The sequence below is a fragment of the Kogia breviceps genome, chromosome 14 (assembly GCF_026419965.1).
Source record: "Kogia breviceps isolate mKogBre1 chromosome 14, mKogBre1 haplotype 1, whole genome shotgun sequence".
Taxonomy (NCBI): Eukaryota; Metazoa; Chordata; class Mammalia; order Artiodactyla; family Physeteridae; genus Kogia; species Kogia breviceps.
This window is the reverse complement of record NC_081323.1, coordinates 74397190-74418424: the sequence shown is the minus strand read 5'-3', so window position 1 is coordinate 74418424 and position 21235 is coordinate 74397190. Positions and strand designations below refer to the sequence as shown.

Here is a 21235-nt window from a genome sequence, read left to right as displayed (position 1 = left end):
CAAATGCTGCCTTTGCGAGAGAGGGTTTTGATGGGTATCATTTGGATAGCAGGACACAAACGTAAAACTTAACTGTCACCTCCATAGTGACACAGGAGGAACACTGGAAAACAGAGACCTCCACTGAGATTTCCTCTGCCCACACCCCTCTCCAATGCTGACATGTCCTCGTGGTCTTGGACAGTCAGTTGCTGCTCCCTGCACAGGGAAGCATGTGAGACCTGGAACCACAGGACTTCTGATGATTTTGCACTTTTCCCTTAGCGGCATTTTATATTCATTGATGTGTCAGAAATTCCTGTTACTGTTGGGGGAAACAGGGAAGGAATTGAAATAGAGTCCCTGTCCTCTAGAATCTACATAATGTTTCAAACTATATGAGTTTGGGTACGTCTACCAGCTGTACTGAAAGGGATCTGTTGAGGCATTGTCTTGGCCGTGTTGATCATCTCCATCAATGGAACAATGATGGCCTTTGGGCATTTTCCCCAGTGTACTCTATGTTCTATGATGGTCCTTATTGCATCTGGCCCCAGTCATGACGGGAGAAGACGTTCCTGGCTTGTTGGTCTGCATTATGATGGTCTTGTACAGGAATAATTTCCTCCCCCCGCCCCGGAGGGCCACCATCATGCCCAGGACATTGCTGCTGGTGCCTGGCTCATGCAGCATGACCAGGGGCCCTGGTGGCATTGGTGACTGAGTACCTCAGAGAGCCGATCAGGCTTAGAATGCTGAAGACAGTGCCATTTTGGGCAAAGGTACAGAAGCTGCTCACGGCCGGGAGCGGGAGCCACTGGGAGACACGGGTCAAGTTATAGATGATAAGGAAAACCAAGAATCCACCTGAACCCACAGTGGCTCAGAAAGAAGACAGTGGGGCAGCCCCAGCTGTATGGCAGCTGGAGGCAATGGATCTTTGAATCTCTCAACACCTTTTTAGAGAATATATTCTGAAGCGAGAAACACAATGTTCTAGCAAGAGTCCTGATGGGCTCTCCACCTCCCGGGTCGAAATACAACTCTGTGACCACGGCCAGCAGGATGCCACGGATGATGGGAAGCACAGAGTGATGGTGGTGCAGAGAGGAAAGAACCCTCTTCTTTATGACACCTCAGAGCTGCTGAGTTGTACTTGGAGCTGCTTTGAAGGGAATTCTGTCCCTTGCAGCTGAAAGCGTGCCAACTGATTTGAGAAGACTTACTGTGGTTGCCCTTGGGGATAGAATCCAGGAAATGGGACTGGGGCGGGGACAGATCATGGGAATTCACCTTAACCTGTCTTGTCTTATTATTTTTTTATTGAAAACATCTGACACAAATATGATAAAATGTTAACATTGATTCTAGTTGTGGATATGCACAGGGTTACACTTTTCTCTATTTTTGTTTTAACTTTTTTTTCAAAATAATTAAAAATTACTCAGTGGGAGTGTTTTTAAATGGGATCTTGAAAAAAGAGAGGAAAAAAATCATTTTTTTCACGGTGTGACTCTATTTTCTAAAGCCAGGTCTAAGAACTATCTGAAATGATCTCACCTCTCGCTCTCTGAGGAACATGGGAGTGAGTAAGTACATTTGGCTCCCTGGCCCCCTGCCACCTGTACCTACTGCTCATGGCGGATCTGAACGCCTGTGTTCCTTAGGGCTGGATGTGGCTGTTTCTCTGGGACCTAGTGGAGTGAGGATCTGATAGGTCTTTGCCTCTCCCCCACCACGCGTACTGCAGGGGACCTGGGAGCATCTTCAGAACAGAGGCTACTCAGAGCCCCGTCAGTCTCTGCTCCTTCCTCAGGGAGGGGTCACCAAAGCCAGCCCCAGGAATGTAATAGACATTTGGAAGGAAGAAAGTGCTGTCTTGTACACATCCCTGGAGGGCTGGCTTTAATGATGTCCTAGTTTGGGTTTCCCAGAAACAGACCCTGAGAGAGGGATTTGAGATCAGGTGGGTTTTTTTGGGCAGGTGATCCCAGGTAGGGGGGCAGAGAAAAGAGACAGGAAGGCAGTGGCAAATCACCACTGCAGGCAACTGGAGGTGAACACACTGGGGCACTCTCAGAGACAGTGTAGAACATGCACGGCCATACACTGAACATGTATGATATCCCAACACCTGTCGGTCACTGGTGAGAGCTGCTGGGCAGGGGTGCAGGCCGTGCTGTGGATGTGGGCAGAGCAGGCTAGAACAGGGAAGGCCCTCTTCCAGGATGCTGGCAAACAGAAGTTGGGAAGGGGCCCAGGGAGATCCGGGCGGGGAACCGACGGTGTCTGCCACAAATAACCAGCACTTCGAACAGGGCCCTGGGGCTGGCTTGATGCCCATCTATTCCAAGCAGAGTGGAATTCTGTTACACAGCATCATCTGTCCCCCATTTTTAGCAACAGAACCCCAATTTTCCTTTGGGGACCCACATTCCTTGACGTACCCTTCCCTGCCCATCAGGGCTTCTGAAAGTGGGGCTCACCTGTTCAGCTCTACGGGTGGGCTTGTGACCCAGCTCCCGCCAATCAGCATATACCAGTCCCCTGGCCACACTGATTGTTTCTGAGATGCGTCTGTGCCCCATGCCAGGCTGATACAATAGAACTCTCTTTCCATTGCACCGCAAGAGGGTGGGATGTAAGCCTGGAATTGCTCCCACCAGGGAGCACCTCCCAGAGGAAGAAGCCGACCTAGCAGAGAGCAGAGCCAAGAGATGGAGAGTGTCAGAATCCCAGTGCCATCATCTGAGCCCCTGGATCAAGCCATACCTGAAGACCCTGGACTTTTCAGTCGTGTAACCCCAAAATCCCTTTTGTGCTTAAGTCAGTTTGAATTGGGTCTCTGTCACTTACAACCCCAAGCTCTTTACACTATGTGTAAATGGGGGTTTCTAAAGTGTTTAAGAATGCAGGAGAAAATGAAAGGTTCTCCCCTCTGTCCCCCATAATCACTATTTCCTCAGCATCCCAGGTTGTCTGAAGAGATTCTCAGAGGGAGCTCAGTGTGTCCAGGAGCAGGAGTTTGGAATCCTTGGAGTCCAGCTCCTGCCCCCTTAGGGTAATTGTTCTTGGGGCCACGTGAAGAGCTGAGGGGATCATAGCTGAGCAGGCAGGGTGGATGCCTGGGCTGCCACATGGGGCCCCTTTCCCTCTAAGCATCAGGAACCTCTGTGTTCCTGGCCAAGGCACGGAGGCGTGCATTCACACATTCACATTTATTCACTGGCACCTACTGTATAAGGGCACCAGGATAAAAGGGTGGGCTAAACAGACAATCCTTGCCTTCAGGAGCTTCCAGGCTGGTGGGGGAGACCCTATACTAATGACACCAATAAACGTCAAATTGTGAGCTAAGTAGTTCCAGGCCCCATCTCGCTCCTTCCTGCTCCTTGCTGATCGGCCATCTCTCCCCTGGGGCCCGCTCAGCAGCTCAGACGCAACTTTTCTCCTTCCCACATTTGGGATCTTGTACTCCTCAACCTGGAAGCCCCACCTCCTGTCTAACCTGCATCCTGCCTGTTGCTGGTGCAGCCCACTTCCTTTACTTTGGTCCCAGGGGAGGTGAAGCCCGTTGAACACCTTTTCAGGTCACCTAGGTTCTCAGGTATGAGGCTCTAGACATTTATGAGGCAACTAGGATGTGCCAGGTGCTTCCACAAGGCTAGACCTTCCCCCAGATGGGGAAACTAGGGCACAGAGCATGGGGGTCCTGCACTAACAAGGCCAGCCTCTCCCACCCCCTGGAGTAGGAACAGGACGCCCTGTCCTGTGCCCTTCTTGCTACCTGTCCCTTTAACCTCTCCCAGGCCAAGGGTCCTTCCCAGTTGGCAGCCTCTGGTTACAGTTCCCAGGCCCACTCTACTGCTGGCCTTGGGGGGGGGGGCGGTGGTTGTCTCCCTGACACCTACGGGCAGCACCCTCCCCTCCTCTCCTCCAGCCCCTCCTCCTCAGGGAGCCTTTGTCCACACCACCCACTTATTTGACAAACACAGATTGGTGCCAGATTTTAAGCATTTGACACATATGAACTCGTTTACATTTCACAACAACTTTACAGTGTGGGCACGCTCTCATTTTGTACCTGAGACTCAGAGGTGAGAAGCTGCAGAGGTTGACACACTGGCTGGGGCCTGCACCCAGGCAGGCTCAGGAGACCAGGCCCCGAACTACTCTGGTGCCCAGCCGGCCCAGCCCATCCAGCCCCAGCAACCTCACCTCCTCTCACCTGCTCCCGCTATCTCAGTTCCATCCCTCTCCCTACCCACCTCCCTCTCTCTCGGTTTCTACTCCTTTGTCCATGAGCTTCTACCTTCGAGGGGCTCCGAGCTGGGCCCCCAGACCGGAGGGAGGGACACAGGGTGGAGGCCTGGGCGCTGGAGGGATCGAGCACCACCCCCATCCGTTCCCAGCCCAGTGGAGGCCTGGCTGAGCCAGGGGCCTGGAGGACGTGGGCAGGGTGCAGCGGGAGGGGGCTGGGTGGAACCGGGCCTGCAAGCCCTAATTAAGTCAGTTAATTAGGTGGGGAGGAGAAGCCTGTGGGAGTTAATGAGCTCGGCTAATTAAGTGGATCCTGGAGAATGGCTCAAATCCTAGTGGCTCGGGAGGAGAGATGGAGGCTTAGGCAGGACAGAGGGAGGGGGGATAAAGTGCCCGGCACCTCCCCACCGACACCAGGTCTGCAGCCACCGGGGGGCTCTGAGGCCACTGAGGCCACTGTAGAGACCTGCAGTGACCATCGGGGTCGGCAGCCGCCCCCAGGGTCTGGCCTGAAGTTACCATCAGGGTGCGGTGCCCTCACCAGGGCCACATATGCTATCGATGCTTGGGTTGAAGTCACCATGGAGGCCTGATCCCCTGTCACCCACCCCTCAGGGCTTAAAGCTATATCACCCTTTGAACTTTGGGGGGATGGAGGCAGAAAATGAGCCCTGACCCAGGGACCCTGCAAAGCAGCCACGACAATCCCTGTGACGGGCTGCGAACCATGACCACCACCCTCACATTCCCGCAGGTTTAAGTTGGCAAAGCACTCGGTGTCGTTGCCAGAGGGAAACCTGCAGGGCTCTCATCCCAGCTCACAGATGTGGCAACTGCAGCCAGGAGGGAGGGGTGTGCCCTGGCGCGTTCTCAGCCCACCACTCACGGAGCGACTCAAGGCAGGTGGTGGGCAGCAGGGGAATGTTCTCTTCCAAGCCGGCCCCCTGGAAGGCCAGCAGCTGGCCCAGGAGCCTGGAGGCTTTCTCCTGCTGGGCTCTGTTTCCCTCTAATCATGGGGTCTTGAGTAACAGCGACAACAGTACCCGTGGCTGGAGCAGGTACCACGTGTGAGGTGTGTGTCCTTGACACCAGGGCCAGCTACAGAATGTGGGCCTTCTTGTTCAGAAAGCAGAAGAGAAGCTCTTCCTTCCTACCCAAGCTTCTCTCTCCGCCTGCCACTGTGTTTTGTATTTGCTATTTCATGTCATGCTGCCTTGGGTGCGGGGATACTCCTGGGGCCAGTGCAGGCCCTCATGGGTGCCTGGGGCCACCTTGATACACACCTGACATGGAACCCTCCTGCACCCAGGCCGCTGCCAGACGAAGGATAGCAGCCTTGACTGGCTGGGGGCAAGGAGTGGGTGGCCAAGACACACCCGGGGGATGTGGGAAGGGAGGTGGGGTTGCTCACAGCGCATGCGCCGTTGTTAGTTAGCCTTCACTTCAAAGGTGAAATGATTAAGAATTGCAAGATGCTGGGAAGTCCCTGGCAGTCCAGTGGTTAGGACTCTGTGCTTTCACTACTGAGGGCGAGGGTTTGATCCCTGGTTGAGGAACTAAGATCTCACAAGCCACGCAGCACGGCCAAAAAATGGAAAAAAAAAAATTGCAAGATGCCAATCACAGAGCACTATAGCCCAAGTTTGGGGCCCTGAATGATGCACACTGACTGAGTCCTCAGAGACACTCTGCTTACTTGGTACTGTTACTGCCCTCATTTCGCATATTTGTTCATTCACTCATTCACTTACCAAATATTGGGTTGGCCAAAAAGTTCGTTCGGGTTCTTCCCGAAGATGCTATAAAAACCCGAACAAACTTTTTGGCCAACCCAATATTATCGCATGCCTCCTTCGTGCCAAGCACCATTTGCAATGAACAAAACCGAGAAAAACCCCTGCCTTTGTCCATTGTAGTGAGGGGAGAAGACAAAAAACAGGGTACATGAGTAAACGATTATGCTTCAAGGGATTAGCGGCAAGGAAGAAGTAAAGCAGGGAGGGGACAGGGTGTACAGGGAGGTCCTCACAAAGACGGTTACATTTGAGCAGAAACTTGAAGGAGGTGAAGGAGGGAGGGAGCCATGCAGATGTGGAGGCAGGCGGGCAGGTACAGTGGGCCGGGCAGAGGAAACAGCCAGTGCAAAGGCCCTGAGGCCAGAGTGTGTGCTTGGGATGCTCAGGAACAACGAGGAGGCTGATGAAGCAAGGGAAGAAATGAGAGGTGATGGGGAGAGTTTGTTCCGGGCCACTGTAAGCCTTTGCCTTTGACTCTGAGTAGGTTGGGAGTCCTTGGAGGGTTTTGAGCAGAGGAAGCAGGAGGCAGGCTGTAGGTTTTAACAAGCTCCCTCTGGCTGCTGTGGGGAAAACAGACTGTGGGGGAATGGAAGTGAGGAGGCTCTGGTACCCAGCCAGGCAAGAGAAGATAGCAACAGACCAGGCAGTAGGAACAGAGGTGGTGAGAAGTGGCAGGATCTGCTGACCAACTGGCCAGTGGGGGTGGGGGGTGGGCCGTGTGTGTGTGTGTGGTGTGTAGAGTGCCCTTGGCCCCTGGACCAAGAAATTCCACGAACAGCTGAGGACACTAAGCAGCTCTCTGCCCCCCAAGATTCCTTGCCCCTGAGCGTCTGCTCTCAATTCCAGGGCCCCCACCCCTCTACCTCTGCATTTCTGCCTGCATTGGGCCAGCAGCTACAACAAGGACACGTTACATGAACTGTACCTTAGAATCTAAGGCACAGTTCCCCCTCCTTGGGGTCGCCGACTGAGATGCTCACGGGAGCCAGGGAGGGACTGTGAATGGGGTGCACGGCCTGGGTGGGGACAGTGGTGAGCCAGAGAGCCCTGGCCCATCTGAGTGGTGGCCTCCCCTCCCCTGTGGCCCCCTGCTGTCATGTGGGAATGTGAACTCAGGTTTGCAGAGCTTCCAATTTTTCAGGAGAAGTTGGAAATCTGCATCCTAAGGTGTAATGCCCTGATTTTTAAAATATTGGCAAATCATTTTTAAAAAGTCAGGCAGGCTATACCCCTCTGTGGGACCAAGGATAGGACAGAGGGGCTGCTTCTGTGGGCCTTTTACCCACTGCAACCTCCACACCGGGGGTCTTGGCAAACCTGGAAATGCAGACATCCCCTGGGGTGTGGCCTCATAGGTCAGCTCTTGGTTGGTTTGGGCAGGAGCCAGGAAGGAGCGGGGGCAGTTAGGAAGATGGCTGGGATGGAGCACCCACGCTGAGCCCTTGGGCCCCAGGCATCCCATGGGCTCCAGGGATGGTGTGGTTGCCAGGCAAGGGCAGCTGCTGGTTCCCTGGGCACCTGGAGGAGCAGGGGAAGGTCTGGGGTAAGAAGGACGAGACCATGGCCAGGAACGAGCCACAGGGTGAGGTTTGCTGCAAAACAAAACAATCAGCAAGGGCTTCCCTGGTGGCTCAGTGGTTGAGAGTCCGCTTGCCGATGCAGGGGACACGGGTTCGTACCCCGGTCCGGGAGGATCCCACATGCCGCGGAGCGGCTGGGCCCGTGAGCCATGGCCGCTGAGCCTGCGCTTCCGGAGCCTGTGCTCTGCAACGGAAGAGGCCGCAACAGTGAGAGGCCCGCGTACCGCAAACAAAACAAAACAAAACAAAACAAACAATCAGCAAGACTGAGCAGGAAAGGGAGGAGCCCAGGAGTGTCCCTGGCCTAGAGGCCGCCCCCAACCCAGCCTCTGCTTCCTCCCACTCCGTTTCTCACCCTGGATCTGGGCTGGGCAGGGCTGAGGGGCTGCAGGAGAAGCAGAGACATACAGAGGCGGGGGCGAACCCTCCTCCACTGTCAGGTCGTGTTAGCCATTCCCCAGTGTGGCGCAGTGCTTCACCCGCGTGACCTCATTCATCCTCCGAACCACCTCAGCTTAGAACTAACGCTGTGCCCACTGTACCGCGGACGAAACTGGGTCAGAGTGGTCGGGTAACTGGCCAAAATCACACAGCCTGTAAGTAGTGGGACCTGGAGTGAAACCCAGGGATACGTGGCTGCAGAATCTGAACTTTGAACACAGAAACTGTCCGAAAAAGAGGCCGAAGCCTCACCCCTGGAACCTGCTGGGCCGTCCCCGCAATGTGCGGGCGCGGCGCTCCCTCTAGTGGCCGGTCTGCAACAGTGCAGGACAGAAGACGGGCTAACGGGGCGCTGGCCTCGCTCGGTCCGCTCTCTCGGTCTCTGTCTCACACACATGCACGCACGCGCGCGCGCGCACACACAGACTTACTATCCAGTTCTCCAGGGGAAGACCACGACATCTCCATCTCCTCATCTACAACCCAGGACATGCGGCCCCTACCCAACTGCCCCTTTCCCTGGTCAGGCTCCACTTGCAATGCAAGCCCCAAGGAACTTTCTGGTTGCTCTTCTGTGTCACTTTCTTTCTATCAGAGCCTGGGTCTCCTTGACCGCACCCGTGGTTCTCAAACTCTGCTGCACGTTATAATCTACTGGGGAGCTTTCACAAGTCCTGATGCGCAGGCCACACCACCATCATTAGAGGGGAGGACAGAGGAGATATCAGGCAGTCTGCAGCATGCCTCTCGATTCTCTGGCCTTTTTTGTCACCTTAACCCTCTCTGCTCCCTTCAGCCTCTGAGGCTCACCCCCAAGCCTTGTAATTATCCCAACCCCACCCGCTCTGAGATCTGTTTTGATCATCTCCCTCTGGTTCCCCCTTCCATCCTCTTCATCTGGTACCCAGAAACGACAGCTATTTGATCCCATTGAGGCCACCAGCCGACTGTCCCCATCACTTTCTCACTGCCCATCAGCCTCCTTCTGCCACGACTGTCCACTGTGCCCTGTTTGGGCTCCGCATACCATCACCATGGCCGCTCCCTGGAAACCACTCCCCACTGCTAGGCCCAACTTTCCTGTTGGAGTACCTGCCTGGCAAAATGCCAGCTATCACCTTCTCTCTGCCTGCGCTGCACAAGCTAGCACTGGTCTGAGGGTCCCACACCTGGCTGGGAATTTCCCTTCATGGTCTCAACGGGGCACTCACTGCCGCCCTGCAACCCAAGTATGCCTGTCAGTTGCTTTTCCCCACTCTCCGAGCAGTGATTCTCAAACTTTAATTTGCTTGTGCGTCTCCTAGGGATCTTGGTGAGGCCTGAGATTCTGCACATCTAACCAGCCCCCAGGGGATGCTGTTGCTGCTGGTCTATGCACCCCACTCTGAATTGGCAAGGTCTTCCCACCTTCTCCTCTCTCCTCAAACCGTGGCTGCCACTTCATTGAGAAAACAGATGGACCAGATGCAGTTTTATTGGCTCCCACCATCAAAGCACAAACCCACCTAGCTCCTCACTCCTCACTTCTTCCAAAGGCTTCAGTGGCGGGGGGGGTGGGGGGTGGCCTTTCTCCTTCTGAGGCCAACCCCTCCCTTGAGCCCTGGATTCTTCAGGACATCCTCCCTCCCTTCCCCCTCCTCCTTTCTCCAGGATTGTCCCCCCAGCTCGCGGGCTCTGGTGTCTTCACCACACATCTCCATCCATTTCATTTTTGGTTGTTGTTAATAAATTTATTTATTTTATTTATTTATGCTTGGCTGTGTTGGGTCTTCGTTGCTGTGTGCAGGCTTTCTCTAGTTGCAGCGAGCAAGGACTACTCTGCGTTGCGATGCCCGGGCTTCTCATTGCGGTAGCTTCTCTTGTTGTGGAGCACGGGCTCTAGGCACGCGGGCTCAGTAGTTTTGGCGTGTGGGCTTAGTTGCTCCGTGGCATGTGGGATCTTCCCGGCCCAGGGATCGAACCCATGTCCCCTGCATTGGCAGGCAGATTTTTTTTTTTTTTTTGCGGTACGTGGGCCTTTCACTGTTGTGGCCCCTCCCGCTGCGGAGAACAGGCTCTGCAGGCTCAGCGGCCATGGCTCACGGGCCCAGCCGCTCCGCGGCATGTGGGATCTTCCCGGACCGGGGCACGAACCCGTGTCCCCTGCATCGGCAGGCGGAATGTCAACCACTGAGCCACCAGGGAAGCCCTCTTTTTTTTTTTTTTTAAATTATTTAAATTTACAAATAGAAAACATCTTGGAAGAAAAAAAGAAAGAAAGAAAAACACAAAACATATAGGGAAAATTTCACTCCATGAGCATCTCTAATCCTCATTTGTTCACCAATCCCCAAGATGAAAAACACTTTTCTAAAAAGGTACTCAGCCACCAACAATGATGCTATTAATAGGAATATGGATCGATTTCACAAAAAAGCCAATGAATCCCATTATAGCAAATCCTATTGCTGTTGTCATGGCAATCTTCTGGAATTCTTTTCTATCAGGTTTGGTGCATCTTTTAACCAGCCGAATCGAGTCCTTCACAAACTGCCGACTTGGCTCAACGAACTGCATTACCTGATCCATGATGTCCGCCGTCCGCTCCAAGACAAAGACTGGCAGGCAGATTCTTAACCACTGCGCCACCAGGGAAGCCCTCTATCTGTTTCTATCAAGAAACACGGGCATTTCCTGCTCTCATTTCCCACTTCTTAAGGACAACCGTTTCCACTCTCTTAGTTGATTATTAGTAATTTTCACCCCTGTGTTTCCTACATAGCATGTCTTAGGTTACGCTTTTCCAATTTTAGACTTTTCCTCTCAACTTCCCATGTTGGAAGATAAGGATGTAGCTCCCTGATGTCCACTGCCTCCACTTCCTGTCTTCCACCCTCCCGGTACAGTTGCATCATAATATTGATAAGATTGGTAGTGTTGGGGACTTCCCTGGCGGTCCAGTGGTTAGGGCTCCACGCTTCCACTGCAGGGGGCAAGGGTTCAATCCCTGGTAGGGGAACTAAGATTCCACGTGCCGCGTGGCCAGAAGAAAAAACAGCAACAAAAGATTGGTGGTGTTTACATATTGTGGAAACATTATTTACAACTTTCTGTGGAATACTATGATTTCTTTCCCTTTTCTTCCTTTTTTTATGATAGACTTACTTTTTTAGTTTTAGGTTTATAGAACAGCAGAGCAGAAAGTACAGAGAGTTCCCATGTATACCCCCTCCCCATTTTTTCCTATTATCAGCATCTTGCATTAGTGTGGTAAGCTTGTTACAATTGATGAACCAATACTGATACACTAATATTAACTAAAGTCCATAGTTTACATGAGGGCTCACTCTGTGTTGTACATTCTATGGGTTTTGACAGATGCCTAGGGTCATGGACCCACCATTACAGGATCATACAGAATAGTTTCACTGCCCTAAAAATCCCTTGGGCTCCCCCTACTCATCCCTCCTTCCCTCCCCACCAGCCCCTGGAAACCACTCATCTTTTTACTGTCTCTAGTATTGGCTTTTTCAGAATGTCCTGTAGTTGGAGGCATACAGCATATAGCCTTTTCAGACTGGCTTCTTTCACCTAGCCATATGCATTTAAGATTGCTCTATGTCTTTTTGTGGCTTGATAGCTCATTTTATGACAGAATAATATTCCATTGTATGGGCATATCACAGTTTGTTTATCCCTTCGCCTATTGAAGGACATTTTAGATGCTTCCAAGTTTTAGGCGATTATGAAAAAAGCTGCTATAAACATTCATGTGCAGGGTTTTGCGCAGACATAAGTTTTTAACTCATTTGGGTGAATACCAAGGAATGCTATTGTTGGATCATATGTTAAGAGTATGTTTAGCTTTGTAAGAAACTGCCAGACCATCTTCCAAAGTGGCTGTACCATTTTGCACTCCCACAGCGATGAATGAGAGTTCCGGTTGCTCCACATCCTCACCAGCATTTGGTGTTGTCAGTGTTTTAGACGTGGGTCATTCTAATAAGTGTGTACTGGTATCTCACTGTTGTTTTAATTTGCTATTTCCTGATGACATATGATGTTGAGCATGCTTTATATGCTTATTTGCCATCTGCATATCATCTTTGGTGAAGTGACTGTTCAGATCTTTTGCCCGTTCTTTAATTGGGTTGTTCATTTTCTTATTGTTGAGTTTCACCAGTTCTTTGTATACTTTGGATAACAGTCTTTTATCAGTTAAACATTTCTATATCAGATCAGATGTCTTTTGCAAATGTTTTTCTCCCATTCTATGGCTTTTCTTCTCATTCTCTTAACAGTGTGTTAGAGCAGAAATTTAAAATTTTTAATTTCCCTTTTCTGCACAGAAGTTGTTTTTCTTGGATTTAATAACTCTTTTTTTGGGGGGTAGGGCCTGTTTTTCTGTGTGTTTATGTCTAATTCAACCCACACTCTCTCTTTTTTGTGTAAATCTTTCAAAAGTTTAAGTGTATTGGGCATCCTATCAGTTTCATCTCCTTGAAGAAACCTTTTCTAGAACTTTCTGATTTTTCCAATGTGAACTGCCTACCCTCCAGGCCTGCTCCTCAGAGAAGCTGTGCTGGGGATCTCCCTTCACCAACATCTGGGAGATGCCCTTCAACTCTCTCTCGTGTTGGCTCCCTTGTTTCCTGCATCCCAGGTTTACTCTTTCTTGGTTTACTTCCTTGTTTTAGGAACACATCTTCCAGTAGCTTTCTTAAGAAAGGGTGTGTGGGAGGTAAATTTTTGAGCCTTCGTAAATCTAAAAAGATCTTTTGTGTACTTTATTAATGGTTTGGCTAAGTATCAAATTCTAGACTGAAAATAATTTTTATATTTGAAAATAGCTTCCTTGTCTTCTGGTTTCCAGGACTGCTGTTGAGAAATCTGATGCCATTATGATTCTTGATCCTTAGTAGAATATGGTAGAATGTTCTTGTCTCTGCGTTCTGAAATTTAATAGTGACTGGCTGTGGTGTGGGTCGAACTTAATCCTTTTTTTGGACACTCAGTGGGCCCTCTTTTTTTAAAAAATAAATTTGTTTATTTATTTATTTATTTTTGGCTGCATTGGGTCTTTGTTGCTGTGCGCAGGCTTTCTCTAGTTGCAGCGAGTGGGGTCTACTCTTCGTTGTGGTGTGCGGGCTTCTCATTGCGGTGGCTTCTCGTTGCGGAGCACGGGCTCTAGGTGCATGGGCTTCAGTAGTTGTGGCTCGCGGGCTCTAGAGCACAGGCTCAGTAGTTGTGACACATGGGTTGTTTGCTCCGCCACATGTGGGATCTTCCAAGACCAGGGCTCGAACCCGTACCCCCTGCATTGGCAGGCGGATTCTTGACCACTGCACCACCAGTGAATTCCTCAGTGAACCCTTTTGATCTGGAAACTCAGATCCTTCCATTCTGAGAAATATTTGAAATATTTCATCGACTTATTTCCTCTTCTCTGTTTTCTCTCTTCTCTTTCTGGAACTCCTTTGTTAAGGCGTCAGATTCTTGCACTGGTCCTCTTTCTTACTCTTTCTTTCCTCTTTTCCATGTGTGGCAGCCATGCAGGTGCCCCACTGGGTTCTCCCTTTAAGAAAGAACTTGTTACTCAGCTGTGAAGAGTGCAGTTGGTTGACAGCCTCCAACTACAGTGCCTTTGAGACCTACCACAGCCTTTGAGTCAAGACCAAGGTCTTCTTGGGCAGCCCAGCCAATGACTGAGCACAGCGGGGACACCAGGACCTGGCCCTTTCTGCTCAATGTGGGGCTCCTCCAATGGACAGTCTTTGCTCTGCAGTCCCCACTGTATTATTGGTCAAGACTTTGATCTACACCAAAGTCAGGCTCTCTCTTCCCAGATTTATTTCCTTTCCTCCTTCATTTCACAGGTGTCAGATCTATGTCACAGTCTGAAGACTCTTCCTGCCCAATCCTGATTCCTCCTCCTTCATTTTTCACAGGCATTAGCCCGCCAGGACTTCTTACACCGCTAACTCAGCTCACCATTTGTTTACTGGAGGATCCAAACAGATACATATCATTACCTTCTGCTTTACTTTTCGGGAAATTTCCTCAACTTTATCTTTTAACTCTGGGGGTCAGGAAACTTTTCCTATAAAGGGCTCAATGGTAAATATTTGAGGCTTTATGGGCCTTAGGGTCTCTGTAACAACTGCTCGACTCCACCAATGTGAAAGCAGCCATAGGCAGTACATAAACAAATGGTGTAGCTGTGTTCAAGTAAAACTTTATTTAAAAAACAGGCGAGGGCTTCCCTGGTGGCGCAGTGGTTGAGAGTCCGCCTGCCGATGCAGGAGACACGGGTTCGTGCCCTGGTCCGGGAAGATCCCACATGCCGCGGAGCAACTAAGCCCGTGAGCCATGGCCACTAGGCCTGCGCGTCCGGAGCCTGTGCTCCGCAACGGGAGAGGCCACAGCAGTGAGAGGCCCGCATACCGCAAAAAAAAAAAAAAAAAAAACAGGCGACAGGAGACTTTCCTGGTGGTCCAGTGGTTAAGAATCTGCCTTCCAATGCAGGGGACACGGGTTCGATCCTTGATCGGGCAACTAAGATCGCACATGCTGAGGGGCAACTAAGCCCATGGGCCGCAACTACTGAGCCTGCATGCTCTGGAGCCTGTGCACCACAACTAGAGAGAAGCGCACAGGCTGCAATGAAGTGAAGAGCCCACATGCTGCAACAAAACGTCCTGTGGGCTGCAACTAAGACCCGACACAGCCAAAAATAAATACATAAATAAATAAATATTTTTTAGAAAAAGCAGGTGACAGGATGGATTTGGCCCGAAGGCTGTAGTTTGCTGACCCCTAACTCTATTGAATAAGTTTTCCATTTCTGCTGTGACATTCTTTTTTTTTAATTGAAGTATAGTTGATTTACAATGTTGTGTTAATTTCTGCTGTATAGCAAAGTGATTCAGCATATATATATACATATATATGTGTATATATATATATACATATATATGTGTATATATATATATATATATATATATATATATATATATACACACAAACACACACATTCTTTTTCATATTCTTTTCCATTATGGTTTATCACAGGATATTGAACATAGTTCCCTGTGTTATATAATAGGACCTGTTTTTTATCCATTCTATGTATACTAGTTTGCATCTGCTAACTCCAAACTCCCACTGCTATGATATTCTTAATTTTTAAGAACTTTTTTGTTTTGTTTTGTTCATCCTCAGAGGTTTTTATCTAGTTTTTGTTTCATAGTTGCAATATATTTTCCTAAATTTCTGAATATAGTGATTATAGTTTTGCTTTTAAGTTTTCTTTTCCCTGCATATTCTGTTTCCTCTAAATTCTGTTTTTCTGTTTGTTTTTGTTCTGCCTCTCATGTTAGAGGTTTTTCGCAAATGTTGATGGTCCCTGGTTATCTGCTCATATTTAAGAGAGTTAAAGAGCTGATAGAATAGTAGTTGCCTCTGTGTGTGTTGGATATTGACTGGGGCATGATGAAAGCCTGAATGTTACCTCACATGGTAATATCTTGATTGAGGTGTGGGTTACACAGGTGTATACATTTGTCAAAACTCATTAAGCTGGCCACTTAAGACCTTTGCATTTCACAGTAATTATGCCTTGATTAAAGAATATAAAAATATGACTTATGTAAGCAAGCTGCTGAGTAGCTCTATGCTATGGGTAGGGGGCTTGGCTGACTCAGGGGGTCAATATAGAGAATTCACATTGGATTGTTTCATTGGGAAATCCCTGATGCCAACCTTTTTAGGTATCCTTTTCTTGGAGAGTCTGACACTGGTGGTCCAGTGGTTAAGAATCTGCCTTCCAATGCAGGGGACACGGGTTTGATCCTTGGCTGGGGAACTAAGATCCCACATGCTGCGGGGCAACTAAGCCCACATGGGCTCAGTAGTAGACAGAACTAATCCGAACAGAAAAAAAAAATCTGGAGGAAACAGAAACTATGCACGGAGAGAAGACAACTAAAACAGGAAACAAGAGAAGAGCAAGAAAAAAATACCCATCGTTAATATATTCAGAGATTGAAGGGAATAAATCTGCAGTGTCCTGCCTGGAGAGTTTAGGCTGGGCTTCACTATTCTGGGAGCTGAGATGGGGAAGGGGGCCCCAGGTGATGGGGGCAGGGGCAGAGCTCCCCACATTCAGGATGCAATATTCCAATAATCCCACCAGTAGTGTATAGAACTCTCCCCTCATCCACACGGTGCCCTGTCCTCTGGTTCAGAGACTCTGTGTTTTATCCTCTCTGCAGAATAAGCCTTCGGTCTTTGTCAGGGTGGGGGAGAGGCAGCTGCCCAGTGGTGCTGAGCAGAGAAAGAAATCTGAGAATTAAAGCCCTTCTTAGACCAATCCTCTTGTTTTTGGCCCCGGCTTTACGCTCACTTCCAGGAGGTACTTAGTCCATTAACACCAGGGCCTTTCGGGGTTTTGTGGGGGAACTGTGGTGCCCCTTGGCTTTCTCACCCCCAATTTAGGGTTCACTTGAGGTGCAATGTCATCAGACTGCTACATCATTTACTATGTTCTTCTGCTTTCCAGATTCCAAGACTGTGTTGCTATTGTCTCCTTTTTCAATGTATTAGTTCTTGCTGATTCATGCTGTGGCAGACAGAATAATGGACCACCTAATCCCACTAAATGTCTGTGTCCTAATCTCCAGAACCGGGGAGTATTTTACCTTACGTGGTAGAAAGGGACTTTGCAGGTGTGATTAAGGTTAAGGACCTTGAGATGGGGAGATGATCTTGGATTGTTCAGGTGAGCCCAAGCTAATCGCATGCAGCATTAAAAGCAGAGAACCTTTCCCAGCTGTGGTCCAAGAAAGACGTGATGAGAGAAGCAGGGCCAGAGAGACGCTACCTTGCCGAAGGGAGGGGGCCAACTGGAAAATGGCACCTTGGAAAAGACAAGGGAATGGATTCTCCCCTAGAGCTTCCAGAAAGTTCTTCCAGAAAGAGCTTCCGGGCTTCCCTGGTGGCACAGTGGTTGAGAGTCCGCCTGCCGATGCAGGAGACACGGGTTCGTGCCCTGGTCCGGGAGGATCCCACGTGCCGCGGAGCAACTAAGCCCGTGAGCCATGGCCGCTGAGCCTGCGCGTCCGGAGCCTGTGCTCTGCGACGGGAGAGGCCACAGCAGTGAGAGGCCCGCATACCGCACAACAACAAAAAAAAAGAAAGAGCTTCCAAGAGCAGCCCTGTCAACATCTTGATTTTAGCCCAGGGAGACCTGTGTTGGATTTTTGACATACAGTCAATAAGATGATAAATATGGTTTTAAACAACTAAGTTTGTGGTAGTTTGTTATGGCAGCAACAAAAGAGCAATAAATACACCTTAAAAACCCACTCATATGTGGAGAAAAGGGAATCCTCCTACACTGTTGATGGGAATGTAAATTGGTGCAGCCACTATGGAGAACAGTATGGAGGTTCCTTAAAAAACTAAAAGAGTTACCATGTGACACTACAATCTCACTCCTGGACATATATCCAGAGAAAACTCTAATTCGAAAAGATACATGCACCCTAATGTTTACTGTAGCACTATTTACAATAGCCAAGACATGGAAGCTACCTAAATGTCCACTGACAGATGAATGAATAAAGAAGATGTGGTATATATGCACCCCGATGTTCATAGAAGCACTATTCACAGTAGCCAAAACATGGAAACAACCTAAATATCCATCAACAGATGAACGGATAAAGATGTGGTACATATATACAGTGGAATACTACTCAGCCATAAAAAAGAAAAAAATAATGCTATTTGCAGCAACATGGATGCAATACAGATTATCATACTAAGTGAAGTAAGTCAGAAAGAGAAAGACAAATTCCATATGATATCACTTATATGTGGAATCTAAAATATGGCACAAATGAACCTATCTACAAAACTGCTACGTTTAGAATGGATAAACAACAAGGTCCTACTGTCTAGCACAGGGAACAATATCCAATCTCCTGGGATAAACCATAATGGAAAAGTATATTAAAAAAAGAATGTATGTATGTGTAAAACTGAGTCACCTTGCTGTACAGCAGGGATTGGCACAGCATTGTAAATCAACTATACCTCAATAAAAAAAATAATTAAAAAGATGTGATATATATATAATACAATGTATATACAATTTTATATTTATATATATATATATATATACACACACCCATACACAATGGAATATTACTCAGCCATAAAAAGGATGAAATAATGCCATTTGCCGCAATATGGATGGACCTAGAGATTATCACACTAAGTGAAGTAAGCCAGACAAAGACAAATATCAGATGATATCACTCATATGTGGAATCTAAAATACAATACAAATGAACTTATTTGCAAAACAGAAACAGACACAGACATAGAAAACAAACTTATGGTTACCAAAGGGGAAAGTGGGGGAGGGGTAAATTAGGAGTTTGGGATTAACTGATACAAACTACTATATATAAAAGACACAAACAGCAAAGTCCTGGGACTTCCCTGTGGGTCCAGTGGTTAAGATTCTGTGCTTCCACTGCAGGGGGCATGGGTTAGATCCCTGGTCAGGGAACGGTGTGGCCAAAAAACACCACTAAAAAAACAGCAACAACAAGGTCCTGCTGTATAGCACAGGGAACTATCAATATATTCAATATCTTGTAATAAACCACAAAGGAAAAGAAAAGAAAAACCCACTCACTTCTTTTTCATGGGATTTCAGGACACAGAGAAATTAGATGTGTGTATTCGATCCACCATCTTTAACCAGAAGTTTCTGCTCACACCTACTCCTGTCTCCACCCCTCCATGAAATGTTCTTAGTCGGGTCACTTTCAACTTCTGTGCTGCTGAATCTATTCTCCTTTTCCTTGGTCGTTTGGCATCTCTGAAGCCAGTTGTCCACCTCTCTCTCCTCCTTGAGACACTCGTCTCTTGGTTTCCTCGACTACCCATGCTCCTGGTTTCCCTCCTACTTTACTTCTCTTCCGCCCTTGTTAGCGTCTCCTCCACGTGACCCCAAAATTGTGGAGTTCCTCAGGGTTCCATCCTGGGGCTTCTCCTCTCTTCTCTCTCCTTGTGACCTCATGGTTTTCTTTTTTAAAAAAAATAATTAATTAAATTTTGGCTGCGTTGGGTCTTCGTTGCTGTGCGTGGGCTTTCTCTAGTTGCGGGGAGCAGGGGCTACTCTTCGTTGTGGTGCACGGGCTTCTCATTGCAGTGGCTTCTCTTGTTGCGGAGCACGGGCTCTAGGCGCACGGGCTTCAGTAGTTGTGGCTCGCGGGCTCCAGAGTGCAGGCTCAGTAGTTGCGGCGCAAGGGCTTAGTTGCTCCGCGGCATGTGGGATCTTCCCAGATCAGGGCTCGAACCCGTGTCCCCTGCATTGGCAGGCAGATTCTTAACCACTGCGCCACCAGGGAAGTCCCAACCTCATGGCTTTCAATGTCATCTTCACACTGAAGTCTCTGATATCCTGTCACCTGCCCAAAAACTATAGTTTTGAGCTCTTAGTATCAAGAGTACCTTAGTATCAAGCTTAGTATCTTACTATCAAGTCCTCACTTGACATCTTCACTTGGGCATCTCATGTGCTTCTAGGTTGAAAACATCCATGGCCGAATTCTTGAGTTTCCCACTGAGTCTCTTCCCTCCCTTGAACCTTCGCATCATCCCCACACTTATCCAACCCAGAAACCTCAGATTTATCCTTGCTTCCCTTCTTCCTTTAACCCATCAGCAAATTCTGTCTCCCATATATATCTAGAAGGCACCTATTTCCCCCGTCTCCAAGGGCCACTATGGTCCAGGCCAACGCCATGGCCCCCTCCATCGTCACCATGACCTCCACCCCGGTTTCCTGTGTCTACTCTGGCCTGGCTGCCGTGGATTCTCTCCAGAGCAGCCCAAGTGATCACTTAAGATGTTAATCAAATTATATGGCTTCCCCCGCTTAAAAGCCTCCAAATCGTTCCCAATCTTATCCAGAAGAAAATCCATCCTCCTCACCATGGCCCACAAGGCCTACGTGATCTAGCCGTTCCTGTCTGTCCCCATTGCCCGTGTCACTCTCCCCGTCGCCCTTGTCACTCTCCCTGTTGCCCGTGTCACTCTCCCCGTCACTCACCCTCCTCTAGCCACAATGACCTGACATTTTCTCAGTCTCCAAACTCTAACCTGCCTCTGGGCCTTTGCACTCTCTGCTCTCCATGGTTGAAATGCTCCTCCTCCAACTCTGCTCAGCTCCTTCTCATTCCTGAGGTCTTAGATGAATTGTCCCTACCTCCCCTCCCCCTTATGTCAAGTGGGTGTCTCCCCCAACCATCCCTCTAGTCATTTTCTTAACAGTGGGTTTTGAACACGGAAGATCGTATTTGTTTGTTTACTTGTATTTTGTTTGACGCCCCCTTTGATAAAAGCCCAATGAGAGCTGGACTGATGTTTTCACTGTCCAGTTTCTAGTGCTAGCCCACTGAGGGTGCTCAGTGAAATCTGCAGAATGAATGAATGCATTCCGTACAAACATGCTGGGTACCTCTTATGTGCCAGGTGCTTTCATGTATACCAAATATATCATTTTCACAACAGGACTACGTTTCCCAGTTTCTCTTGCAATTAGCTGCTTTGGCCATGTAGTGTGGGCAGAAGTGAAGTAGGCCACTTGCGGCTTTGGCTCGGAAAACCCTTCCATGGGATCTCCACCCTCTTTCTTCCTCATTTGCCAGTGGAAGCAGAGGATCCAGCGATGGATTCTGAGGCCCTGGGTGATGACAGTATCACAAGGTGGGAGGAGCCTGGGTCCCCGAAAGATTGAGTAGAGCAGAGTGTCCCCCACACCCCAGCCCCCTCTGGACTTTGCGTGAGCAGCACAGGAGGCTCTGCCGTGTGAAGCGCATGCGGTTCCAGGACTTGTTCATTAAGGCCGCGAGCCTCACCTTAATCACACATCAAGCATCGAGTGGAGGTGGCTGGTGGGTGATGCTTTTGTTGACAAATTTTCACCAAATGCAGATGAGTTCTCAGCGTGGCCGTTTCTTGCATCAGCCCAGGAGGGCACTGCGTTCACACCTCAATGACAGCACATTGCGTTGCATGTAATTGTTCCAGTGTATCCTTGCTGGGCTCCTCCAGGGAAGTGCCTGGTCTGTGTTCATCTCTGTGGCCTCAGCATCTAGTCCCCAGGACGCCTCGGGGAAC

At 49.2% G+C, this 21235-nt stretch overlaps 1 protein-coding gene and 1 pseudogene across 1 annotated transcript in view; both read right to left on the bottom strand.

Annotated features, from left to right (window-relative positions):
* The window catches only part of SBK1 (SH3 domain binding kinase 1), a 51336-nt gene that overhangs the window by 27067 nt on the left and 3034 nt on the right, over window positions 1–21235 (bottom strand). The gene's annotated exons all lie outside the window — the stretch shown is intronic.
* On the bottom strand, window positions 10383–10624 carry LOC131741359 (protein transport protein Sec61 subunit gamma pseudogene; annotated as a pseudogene).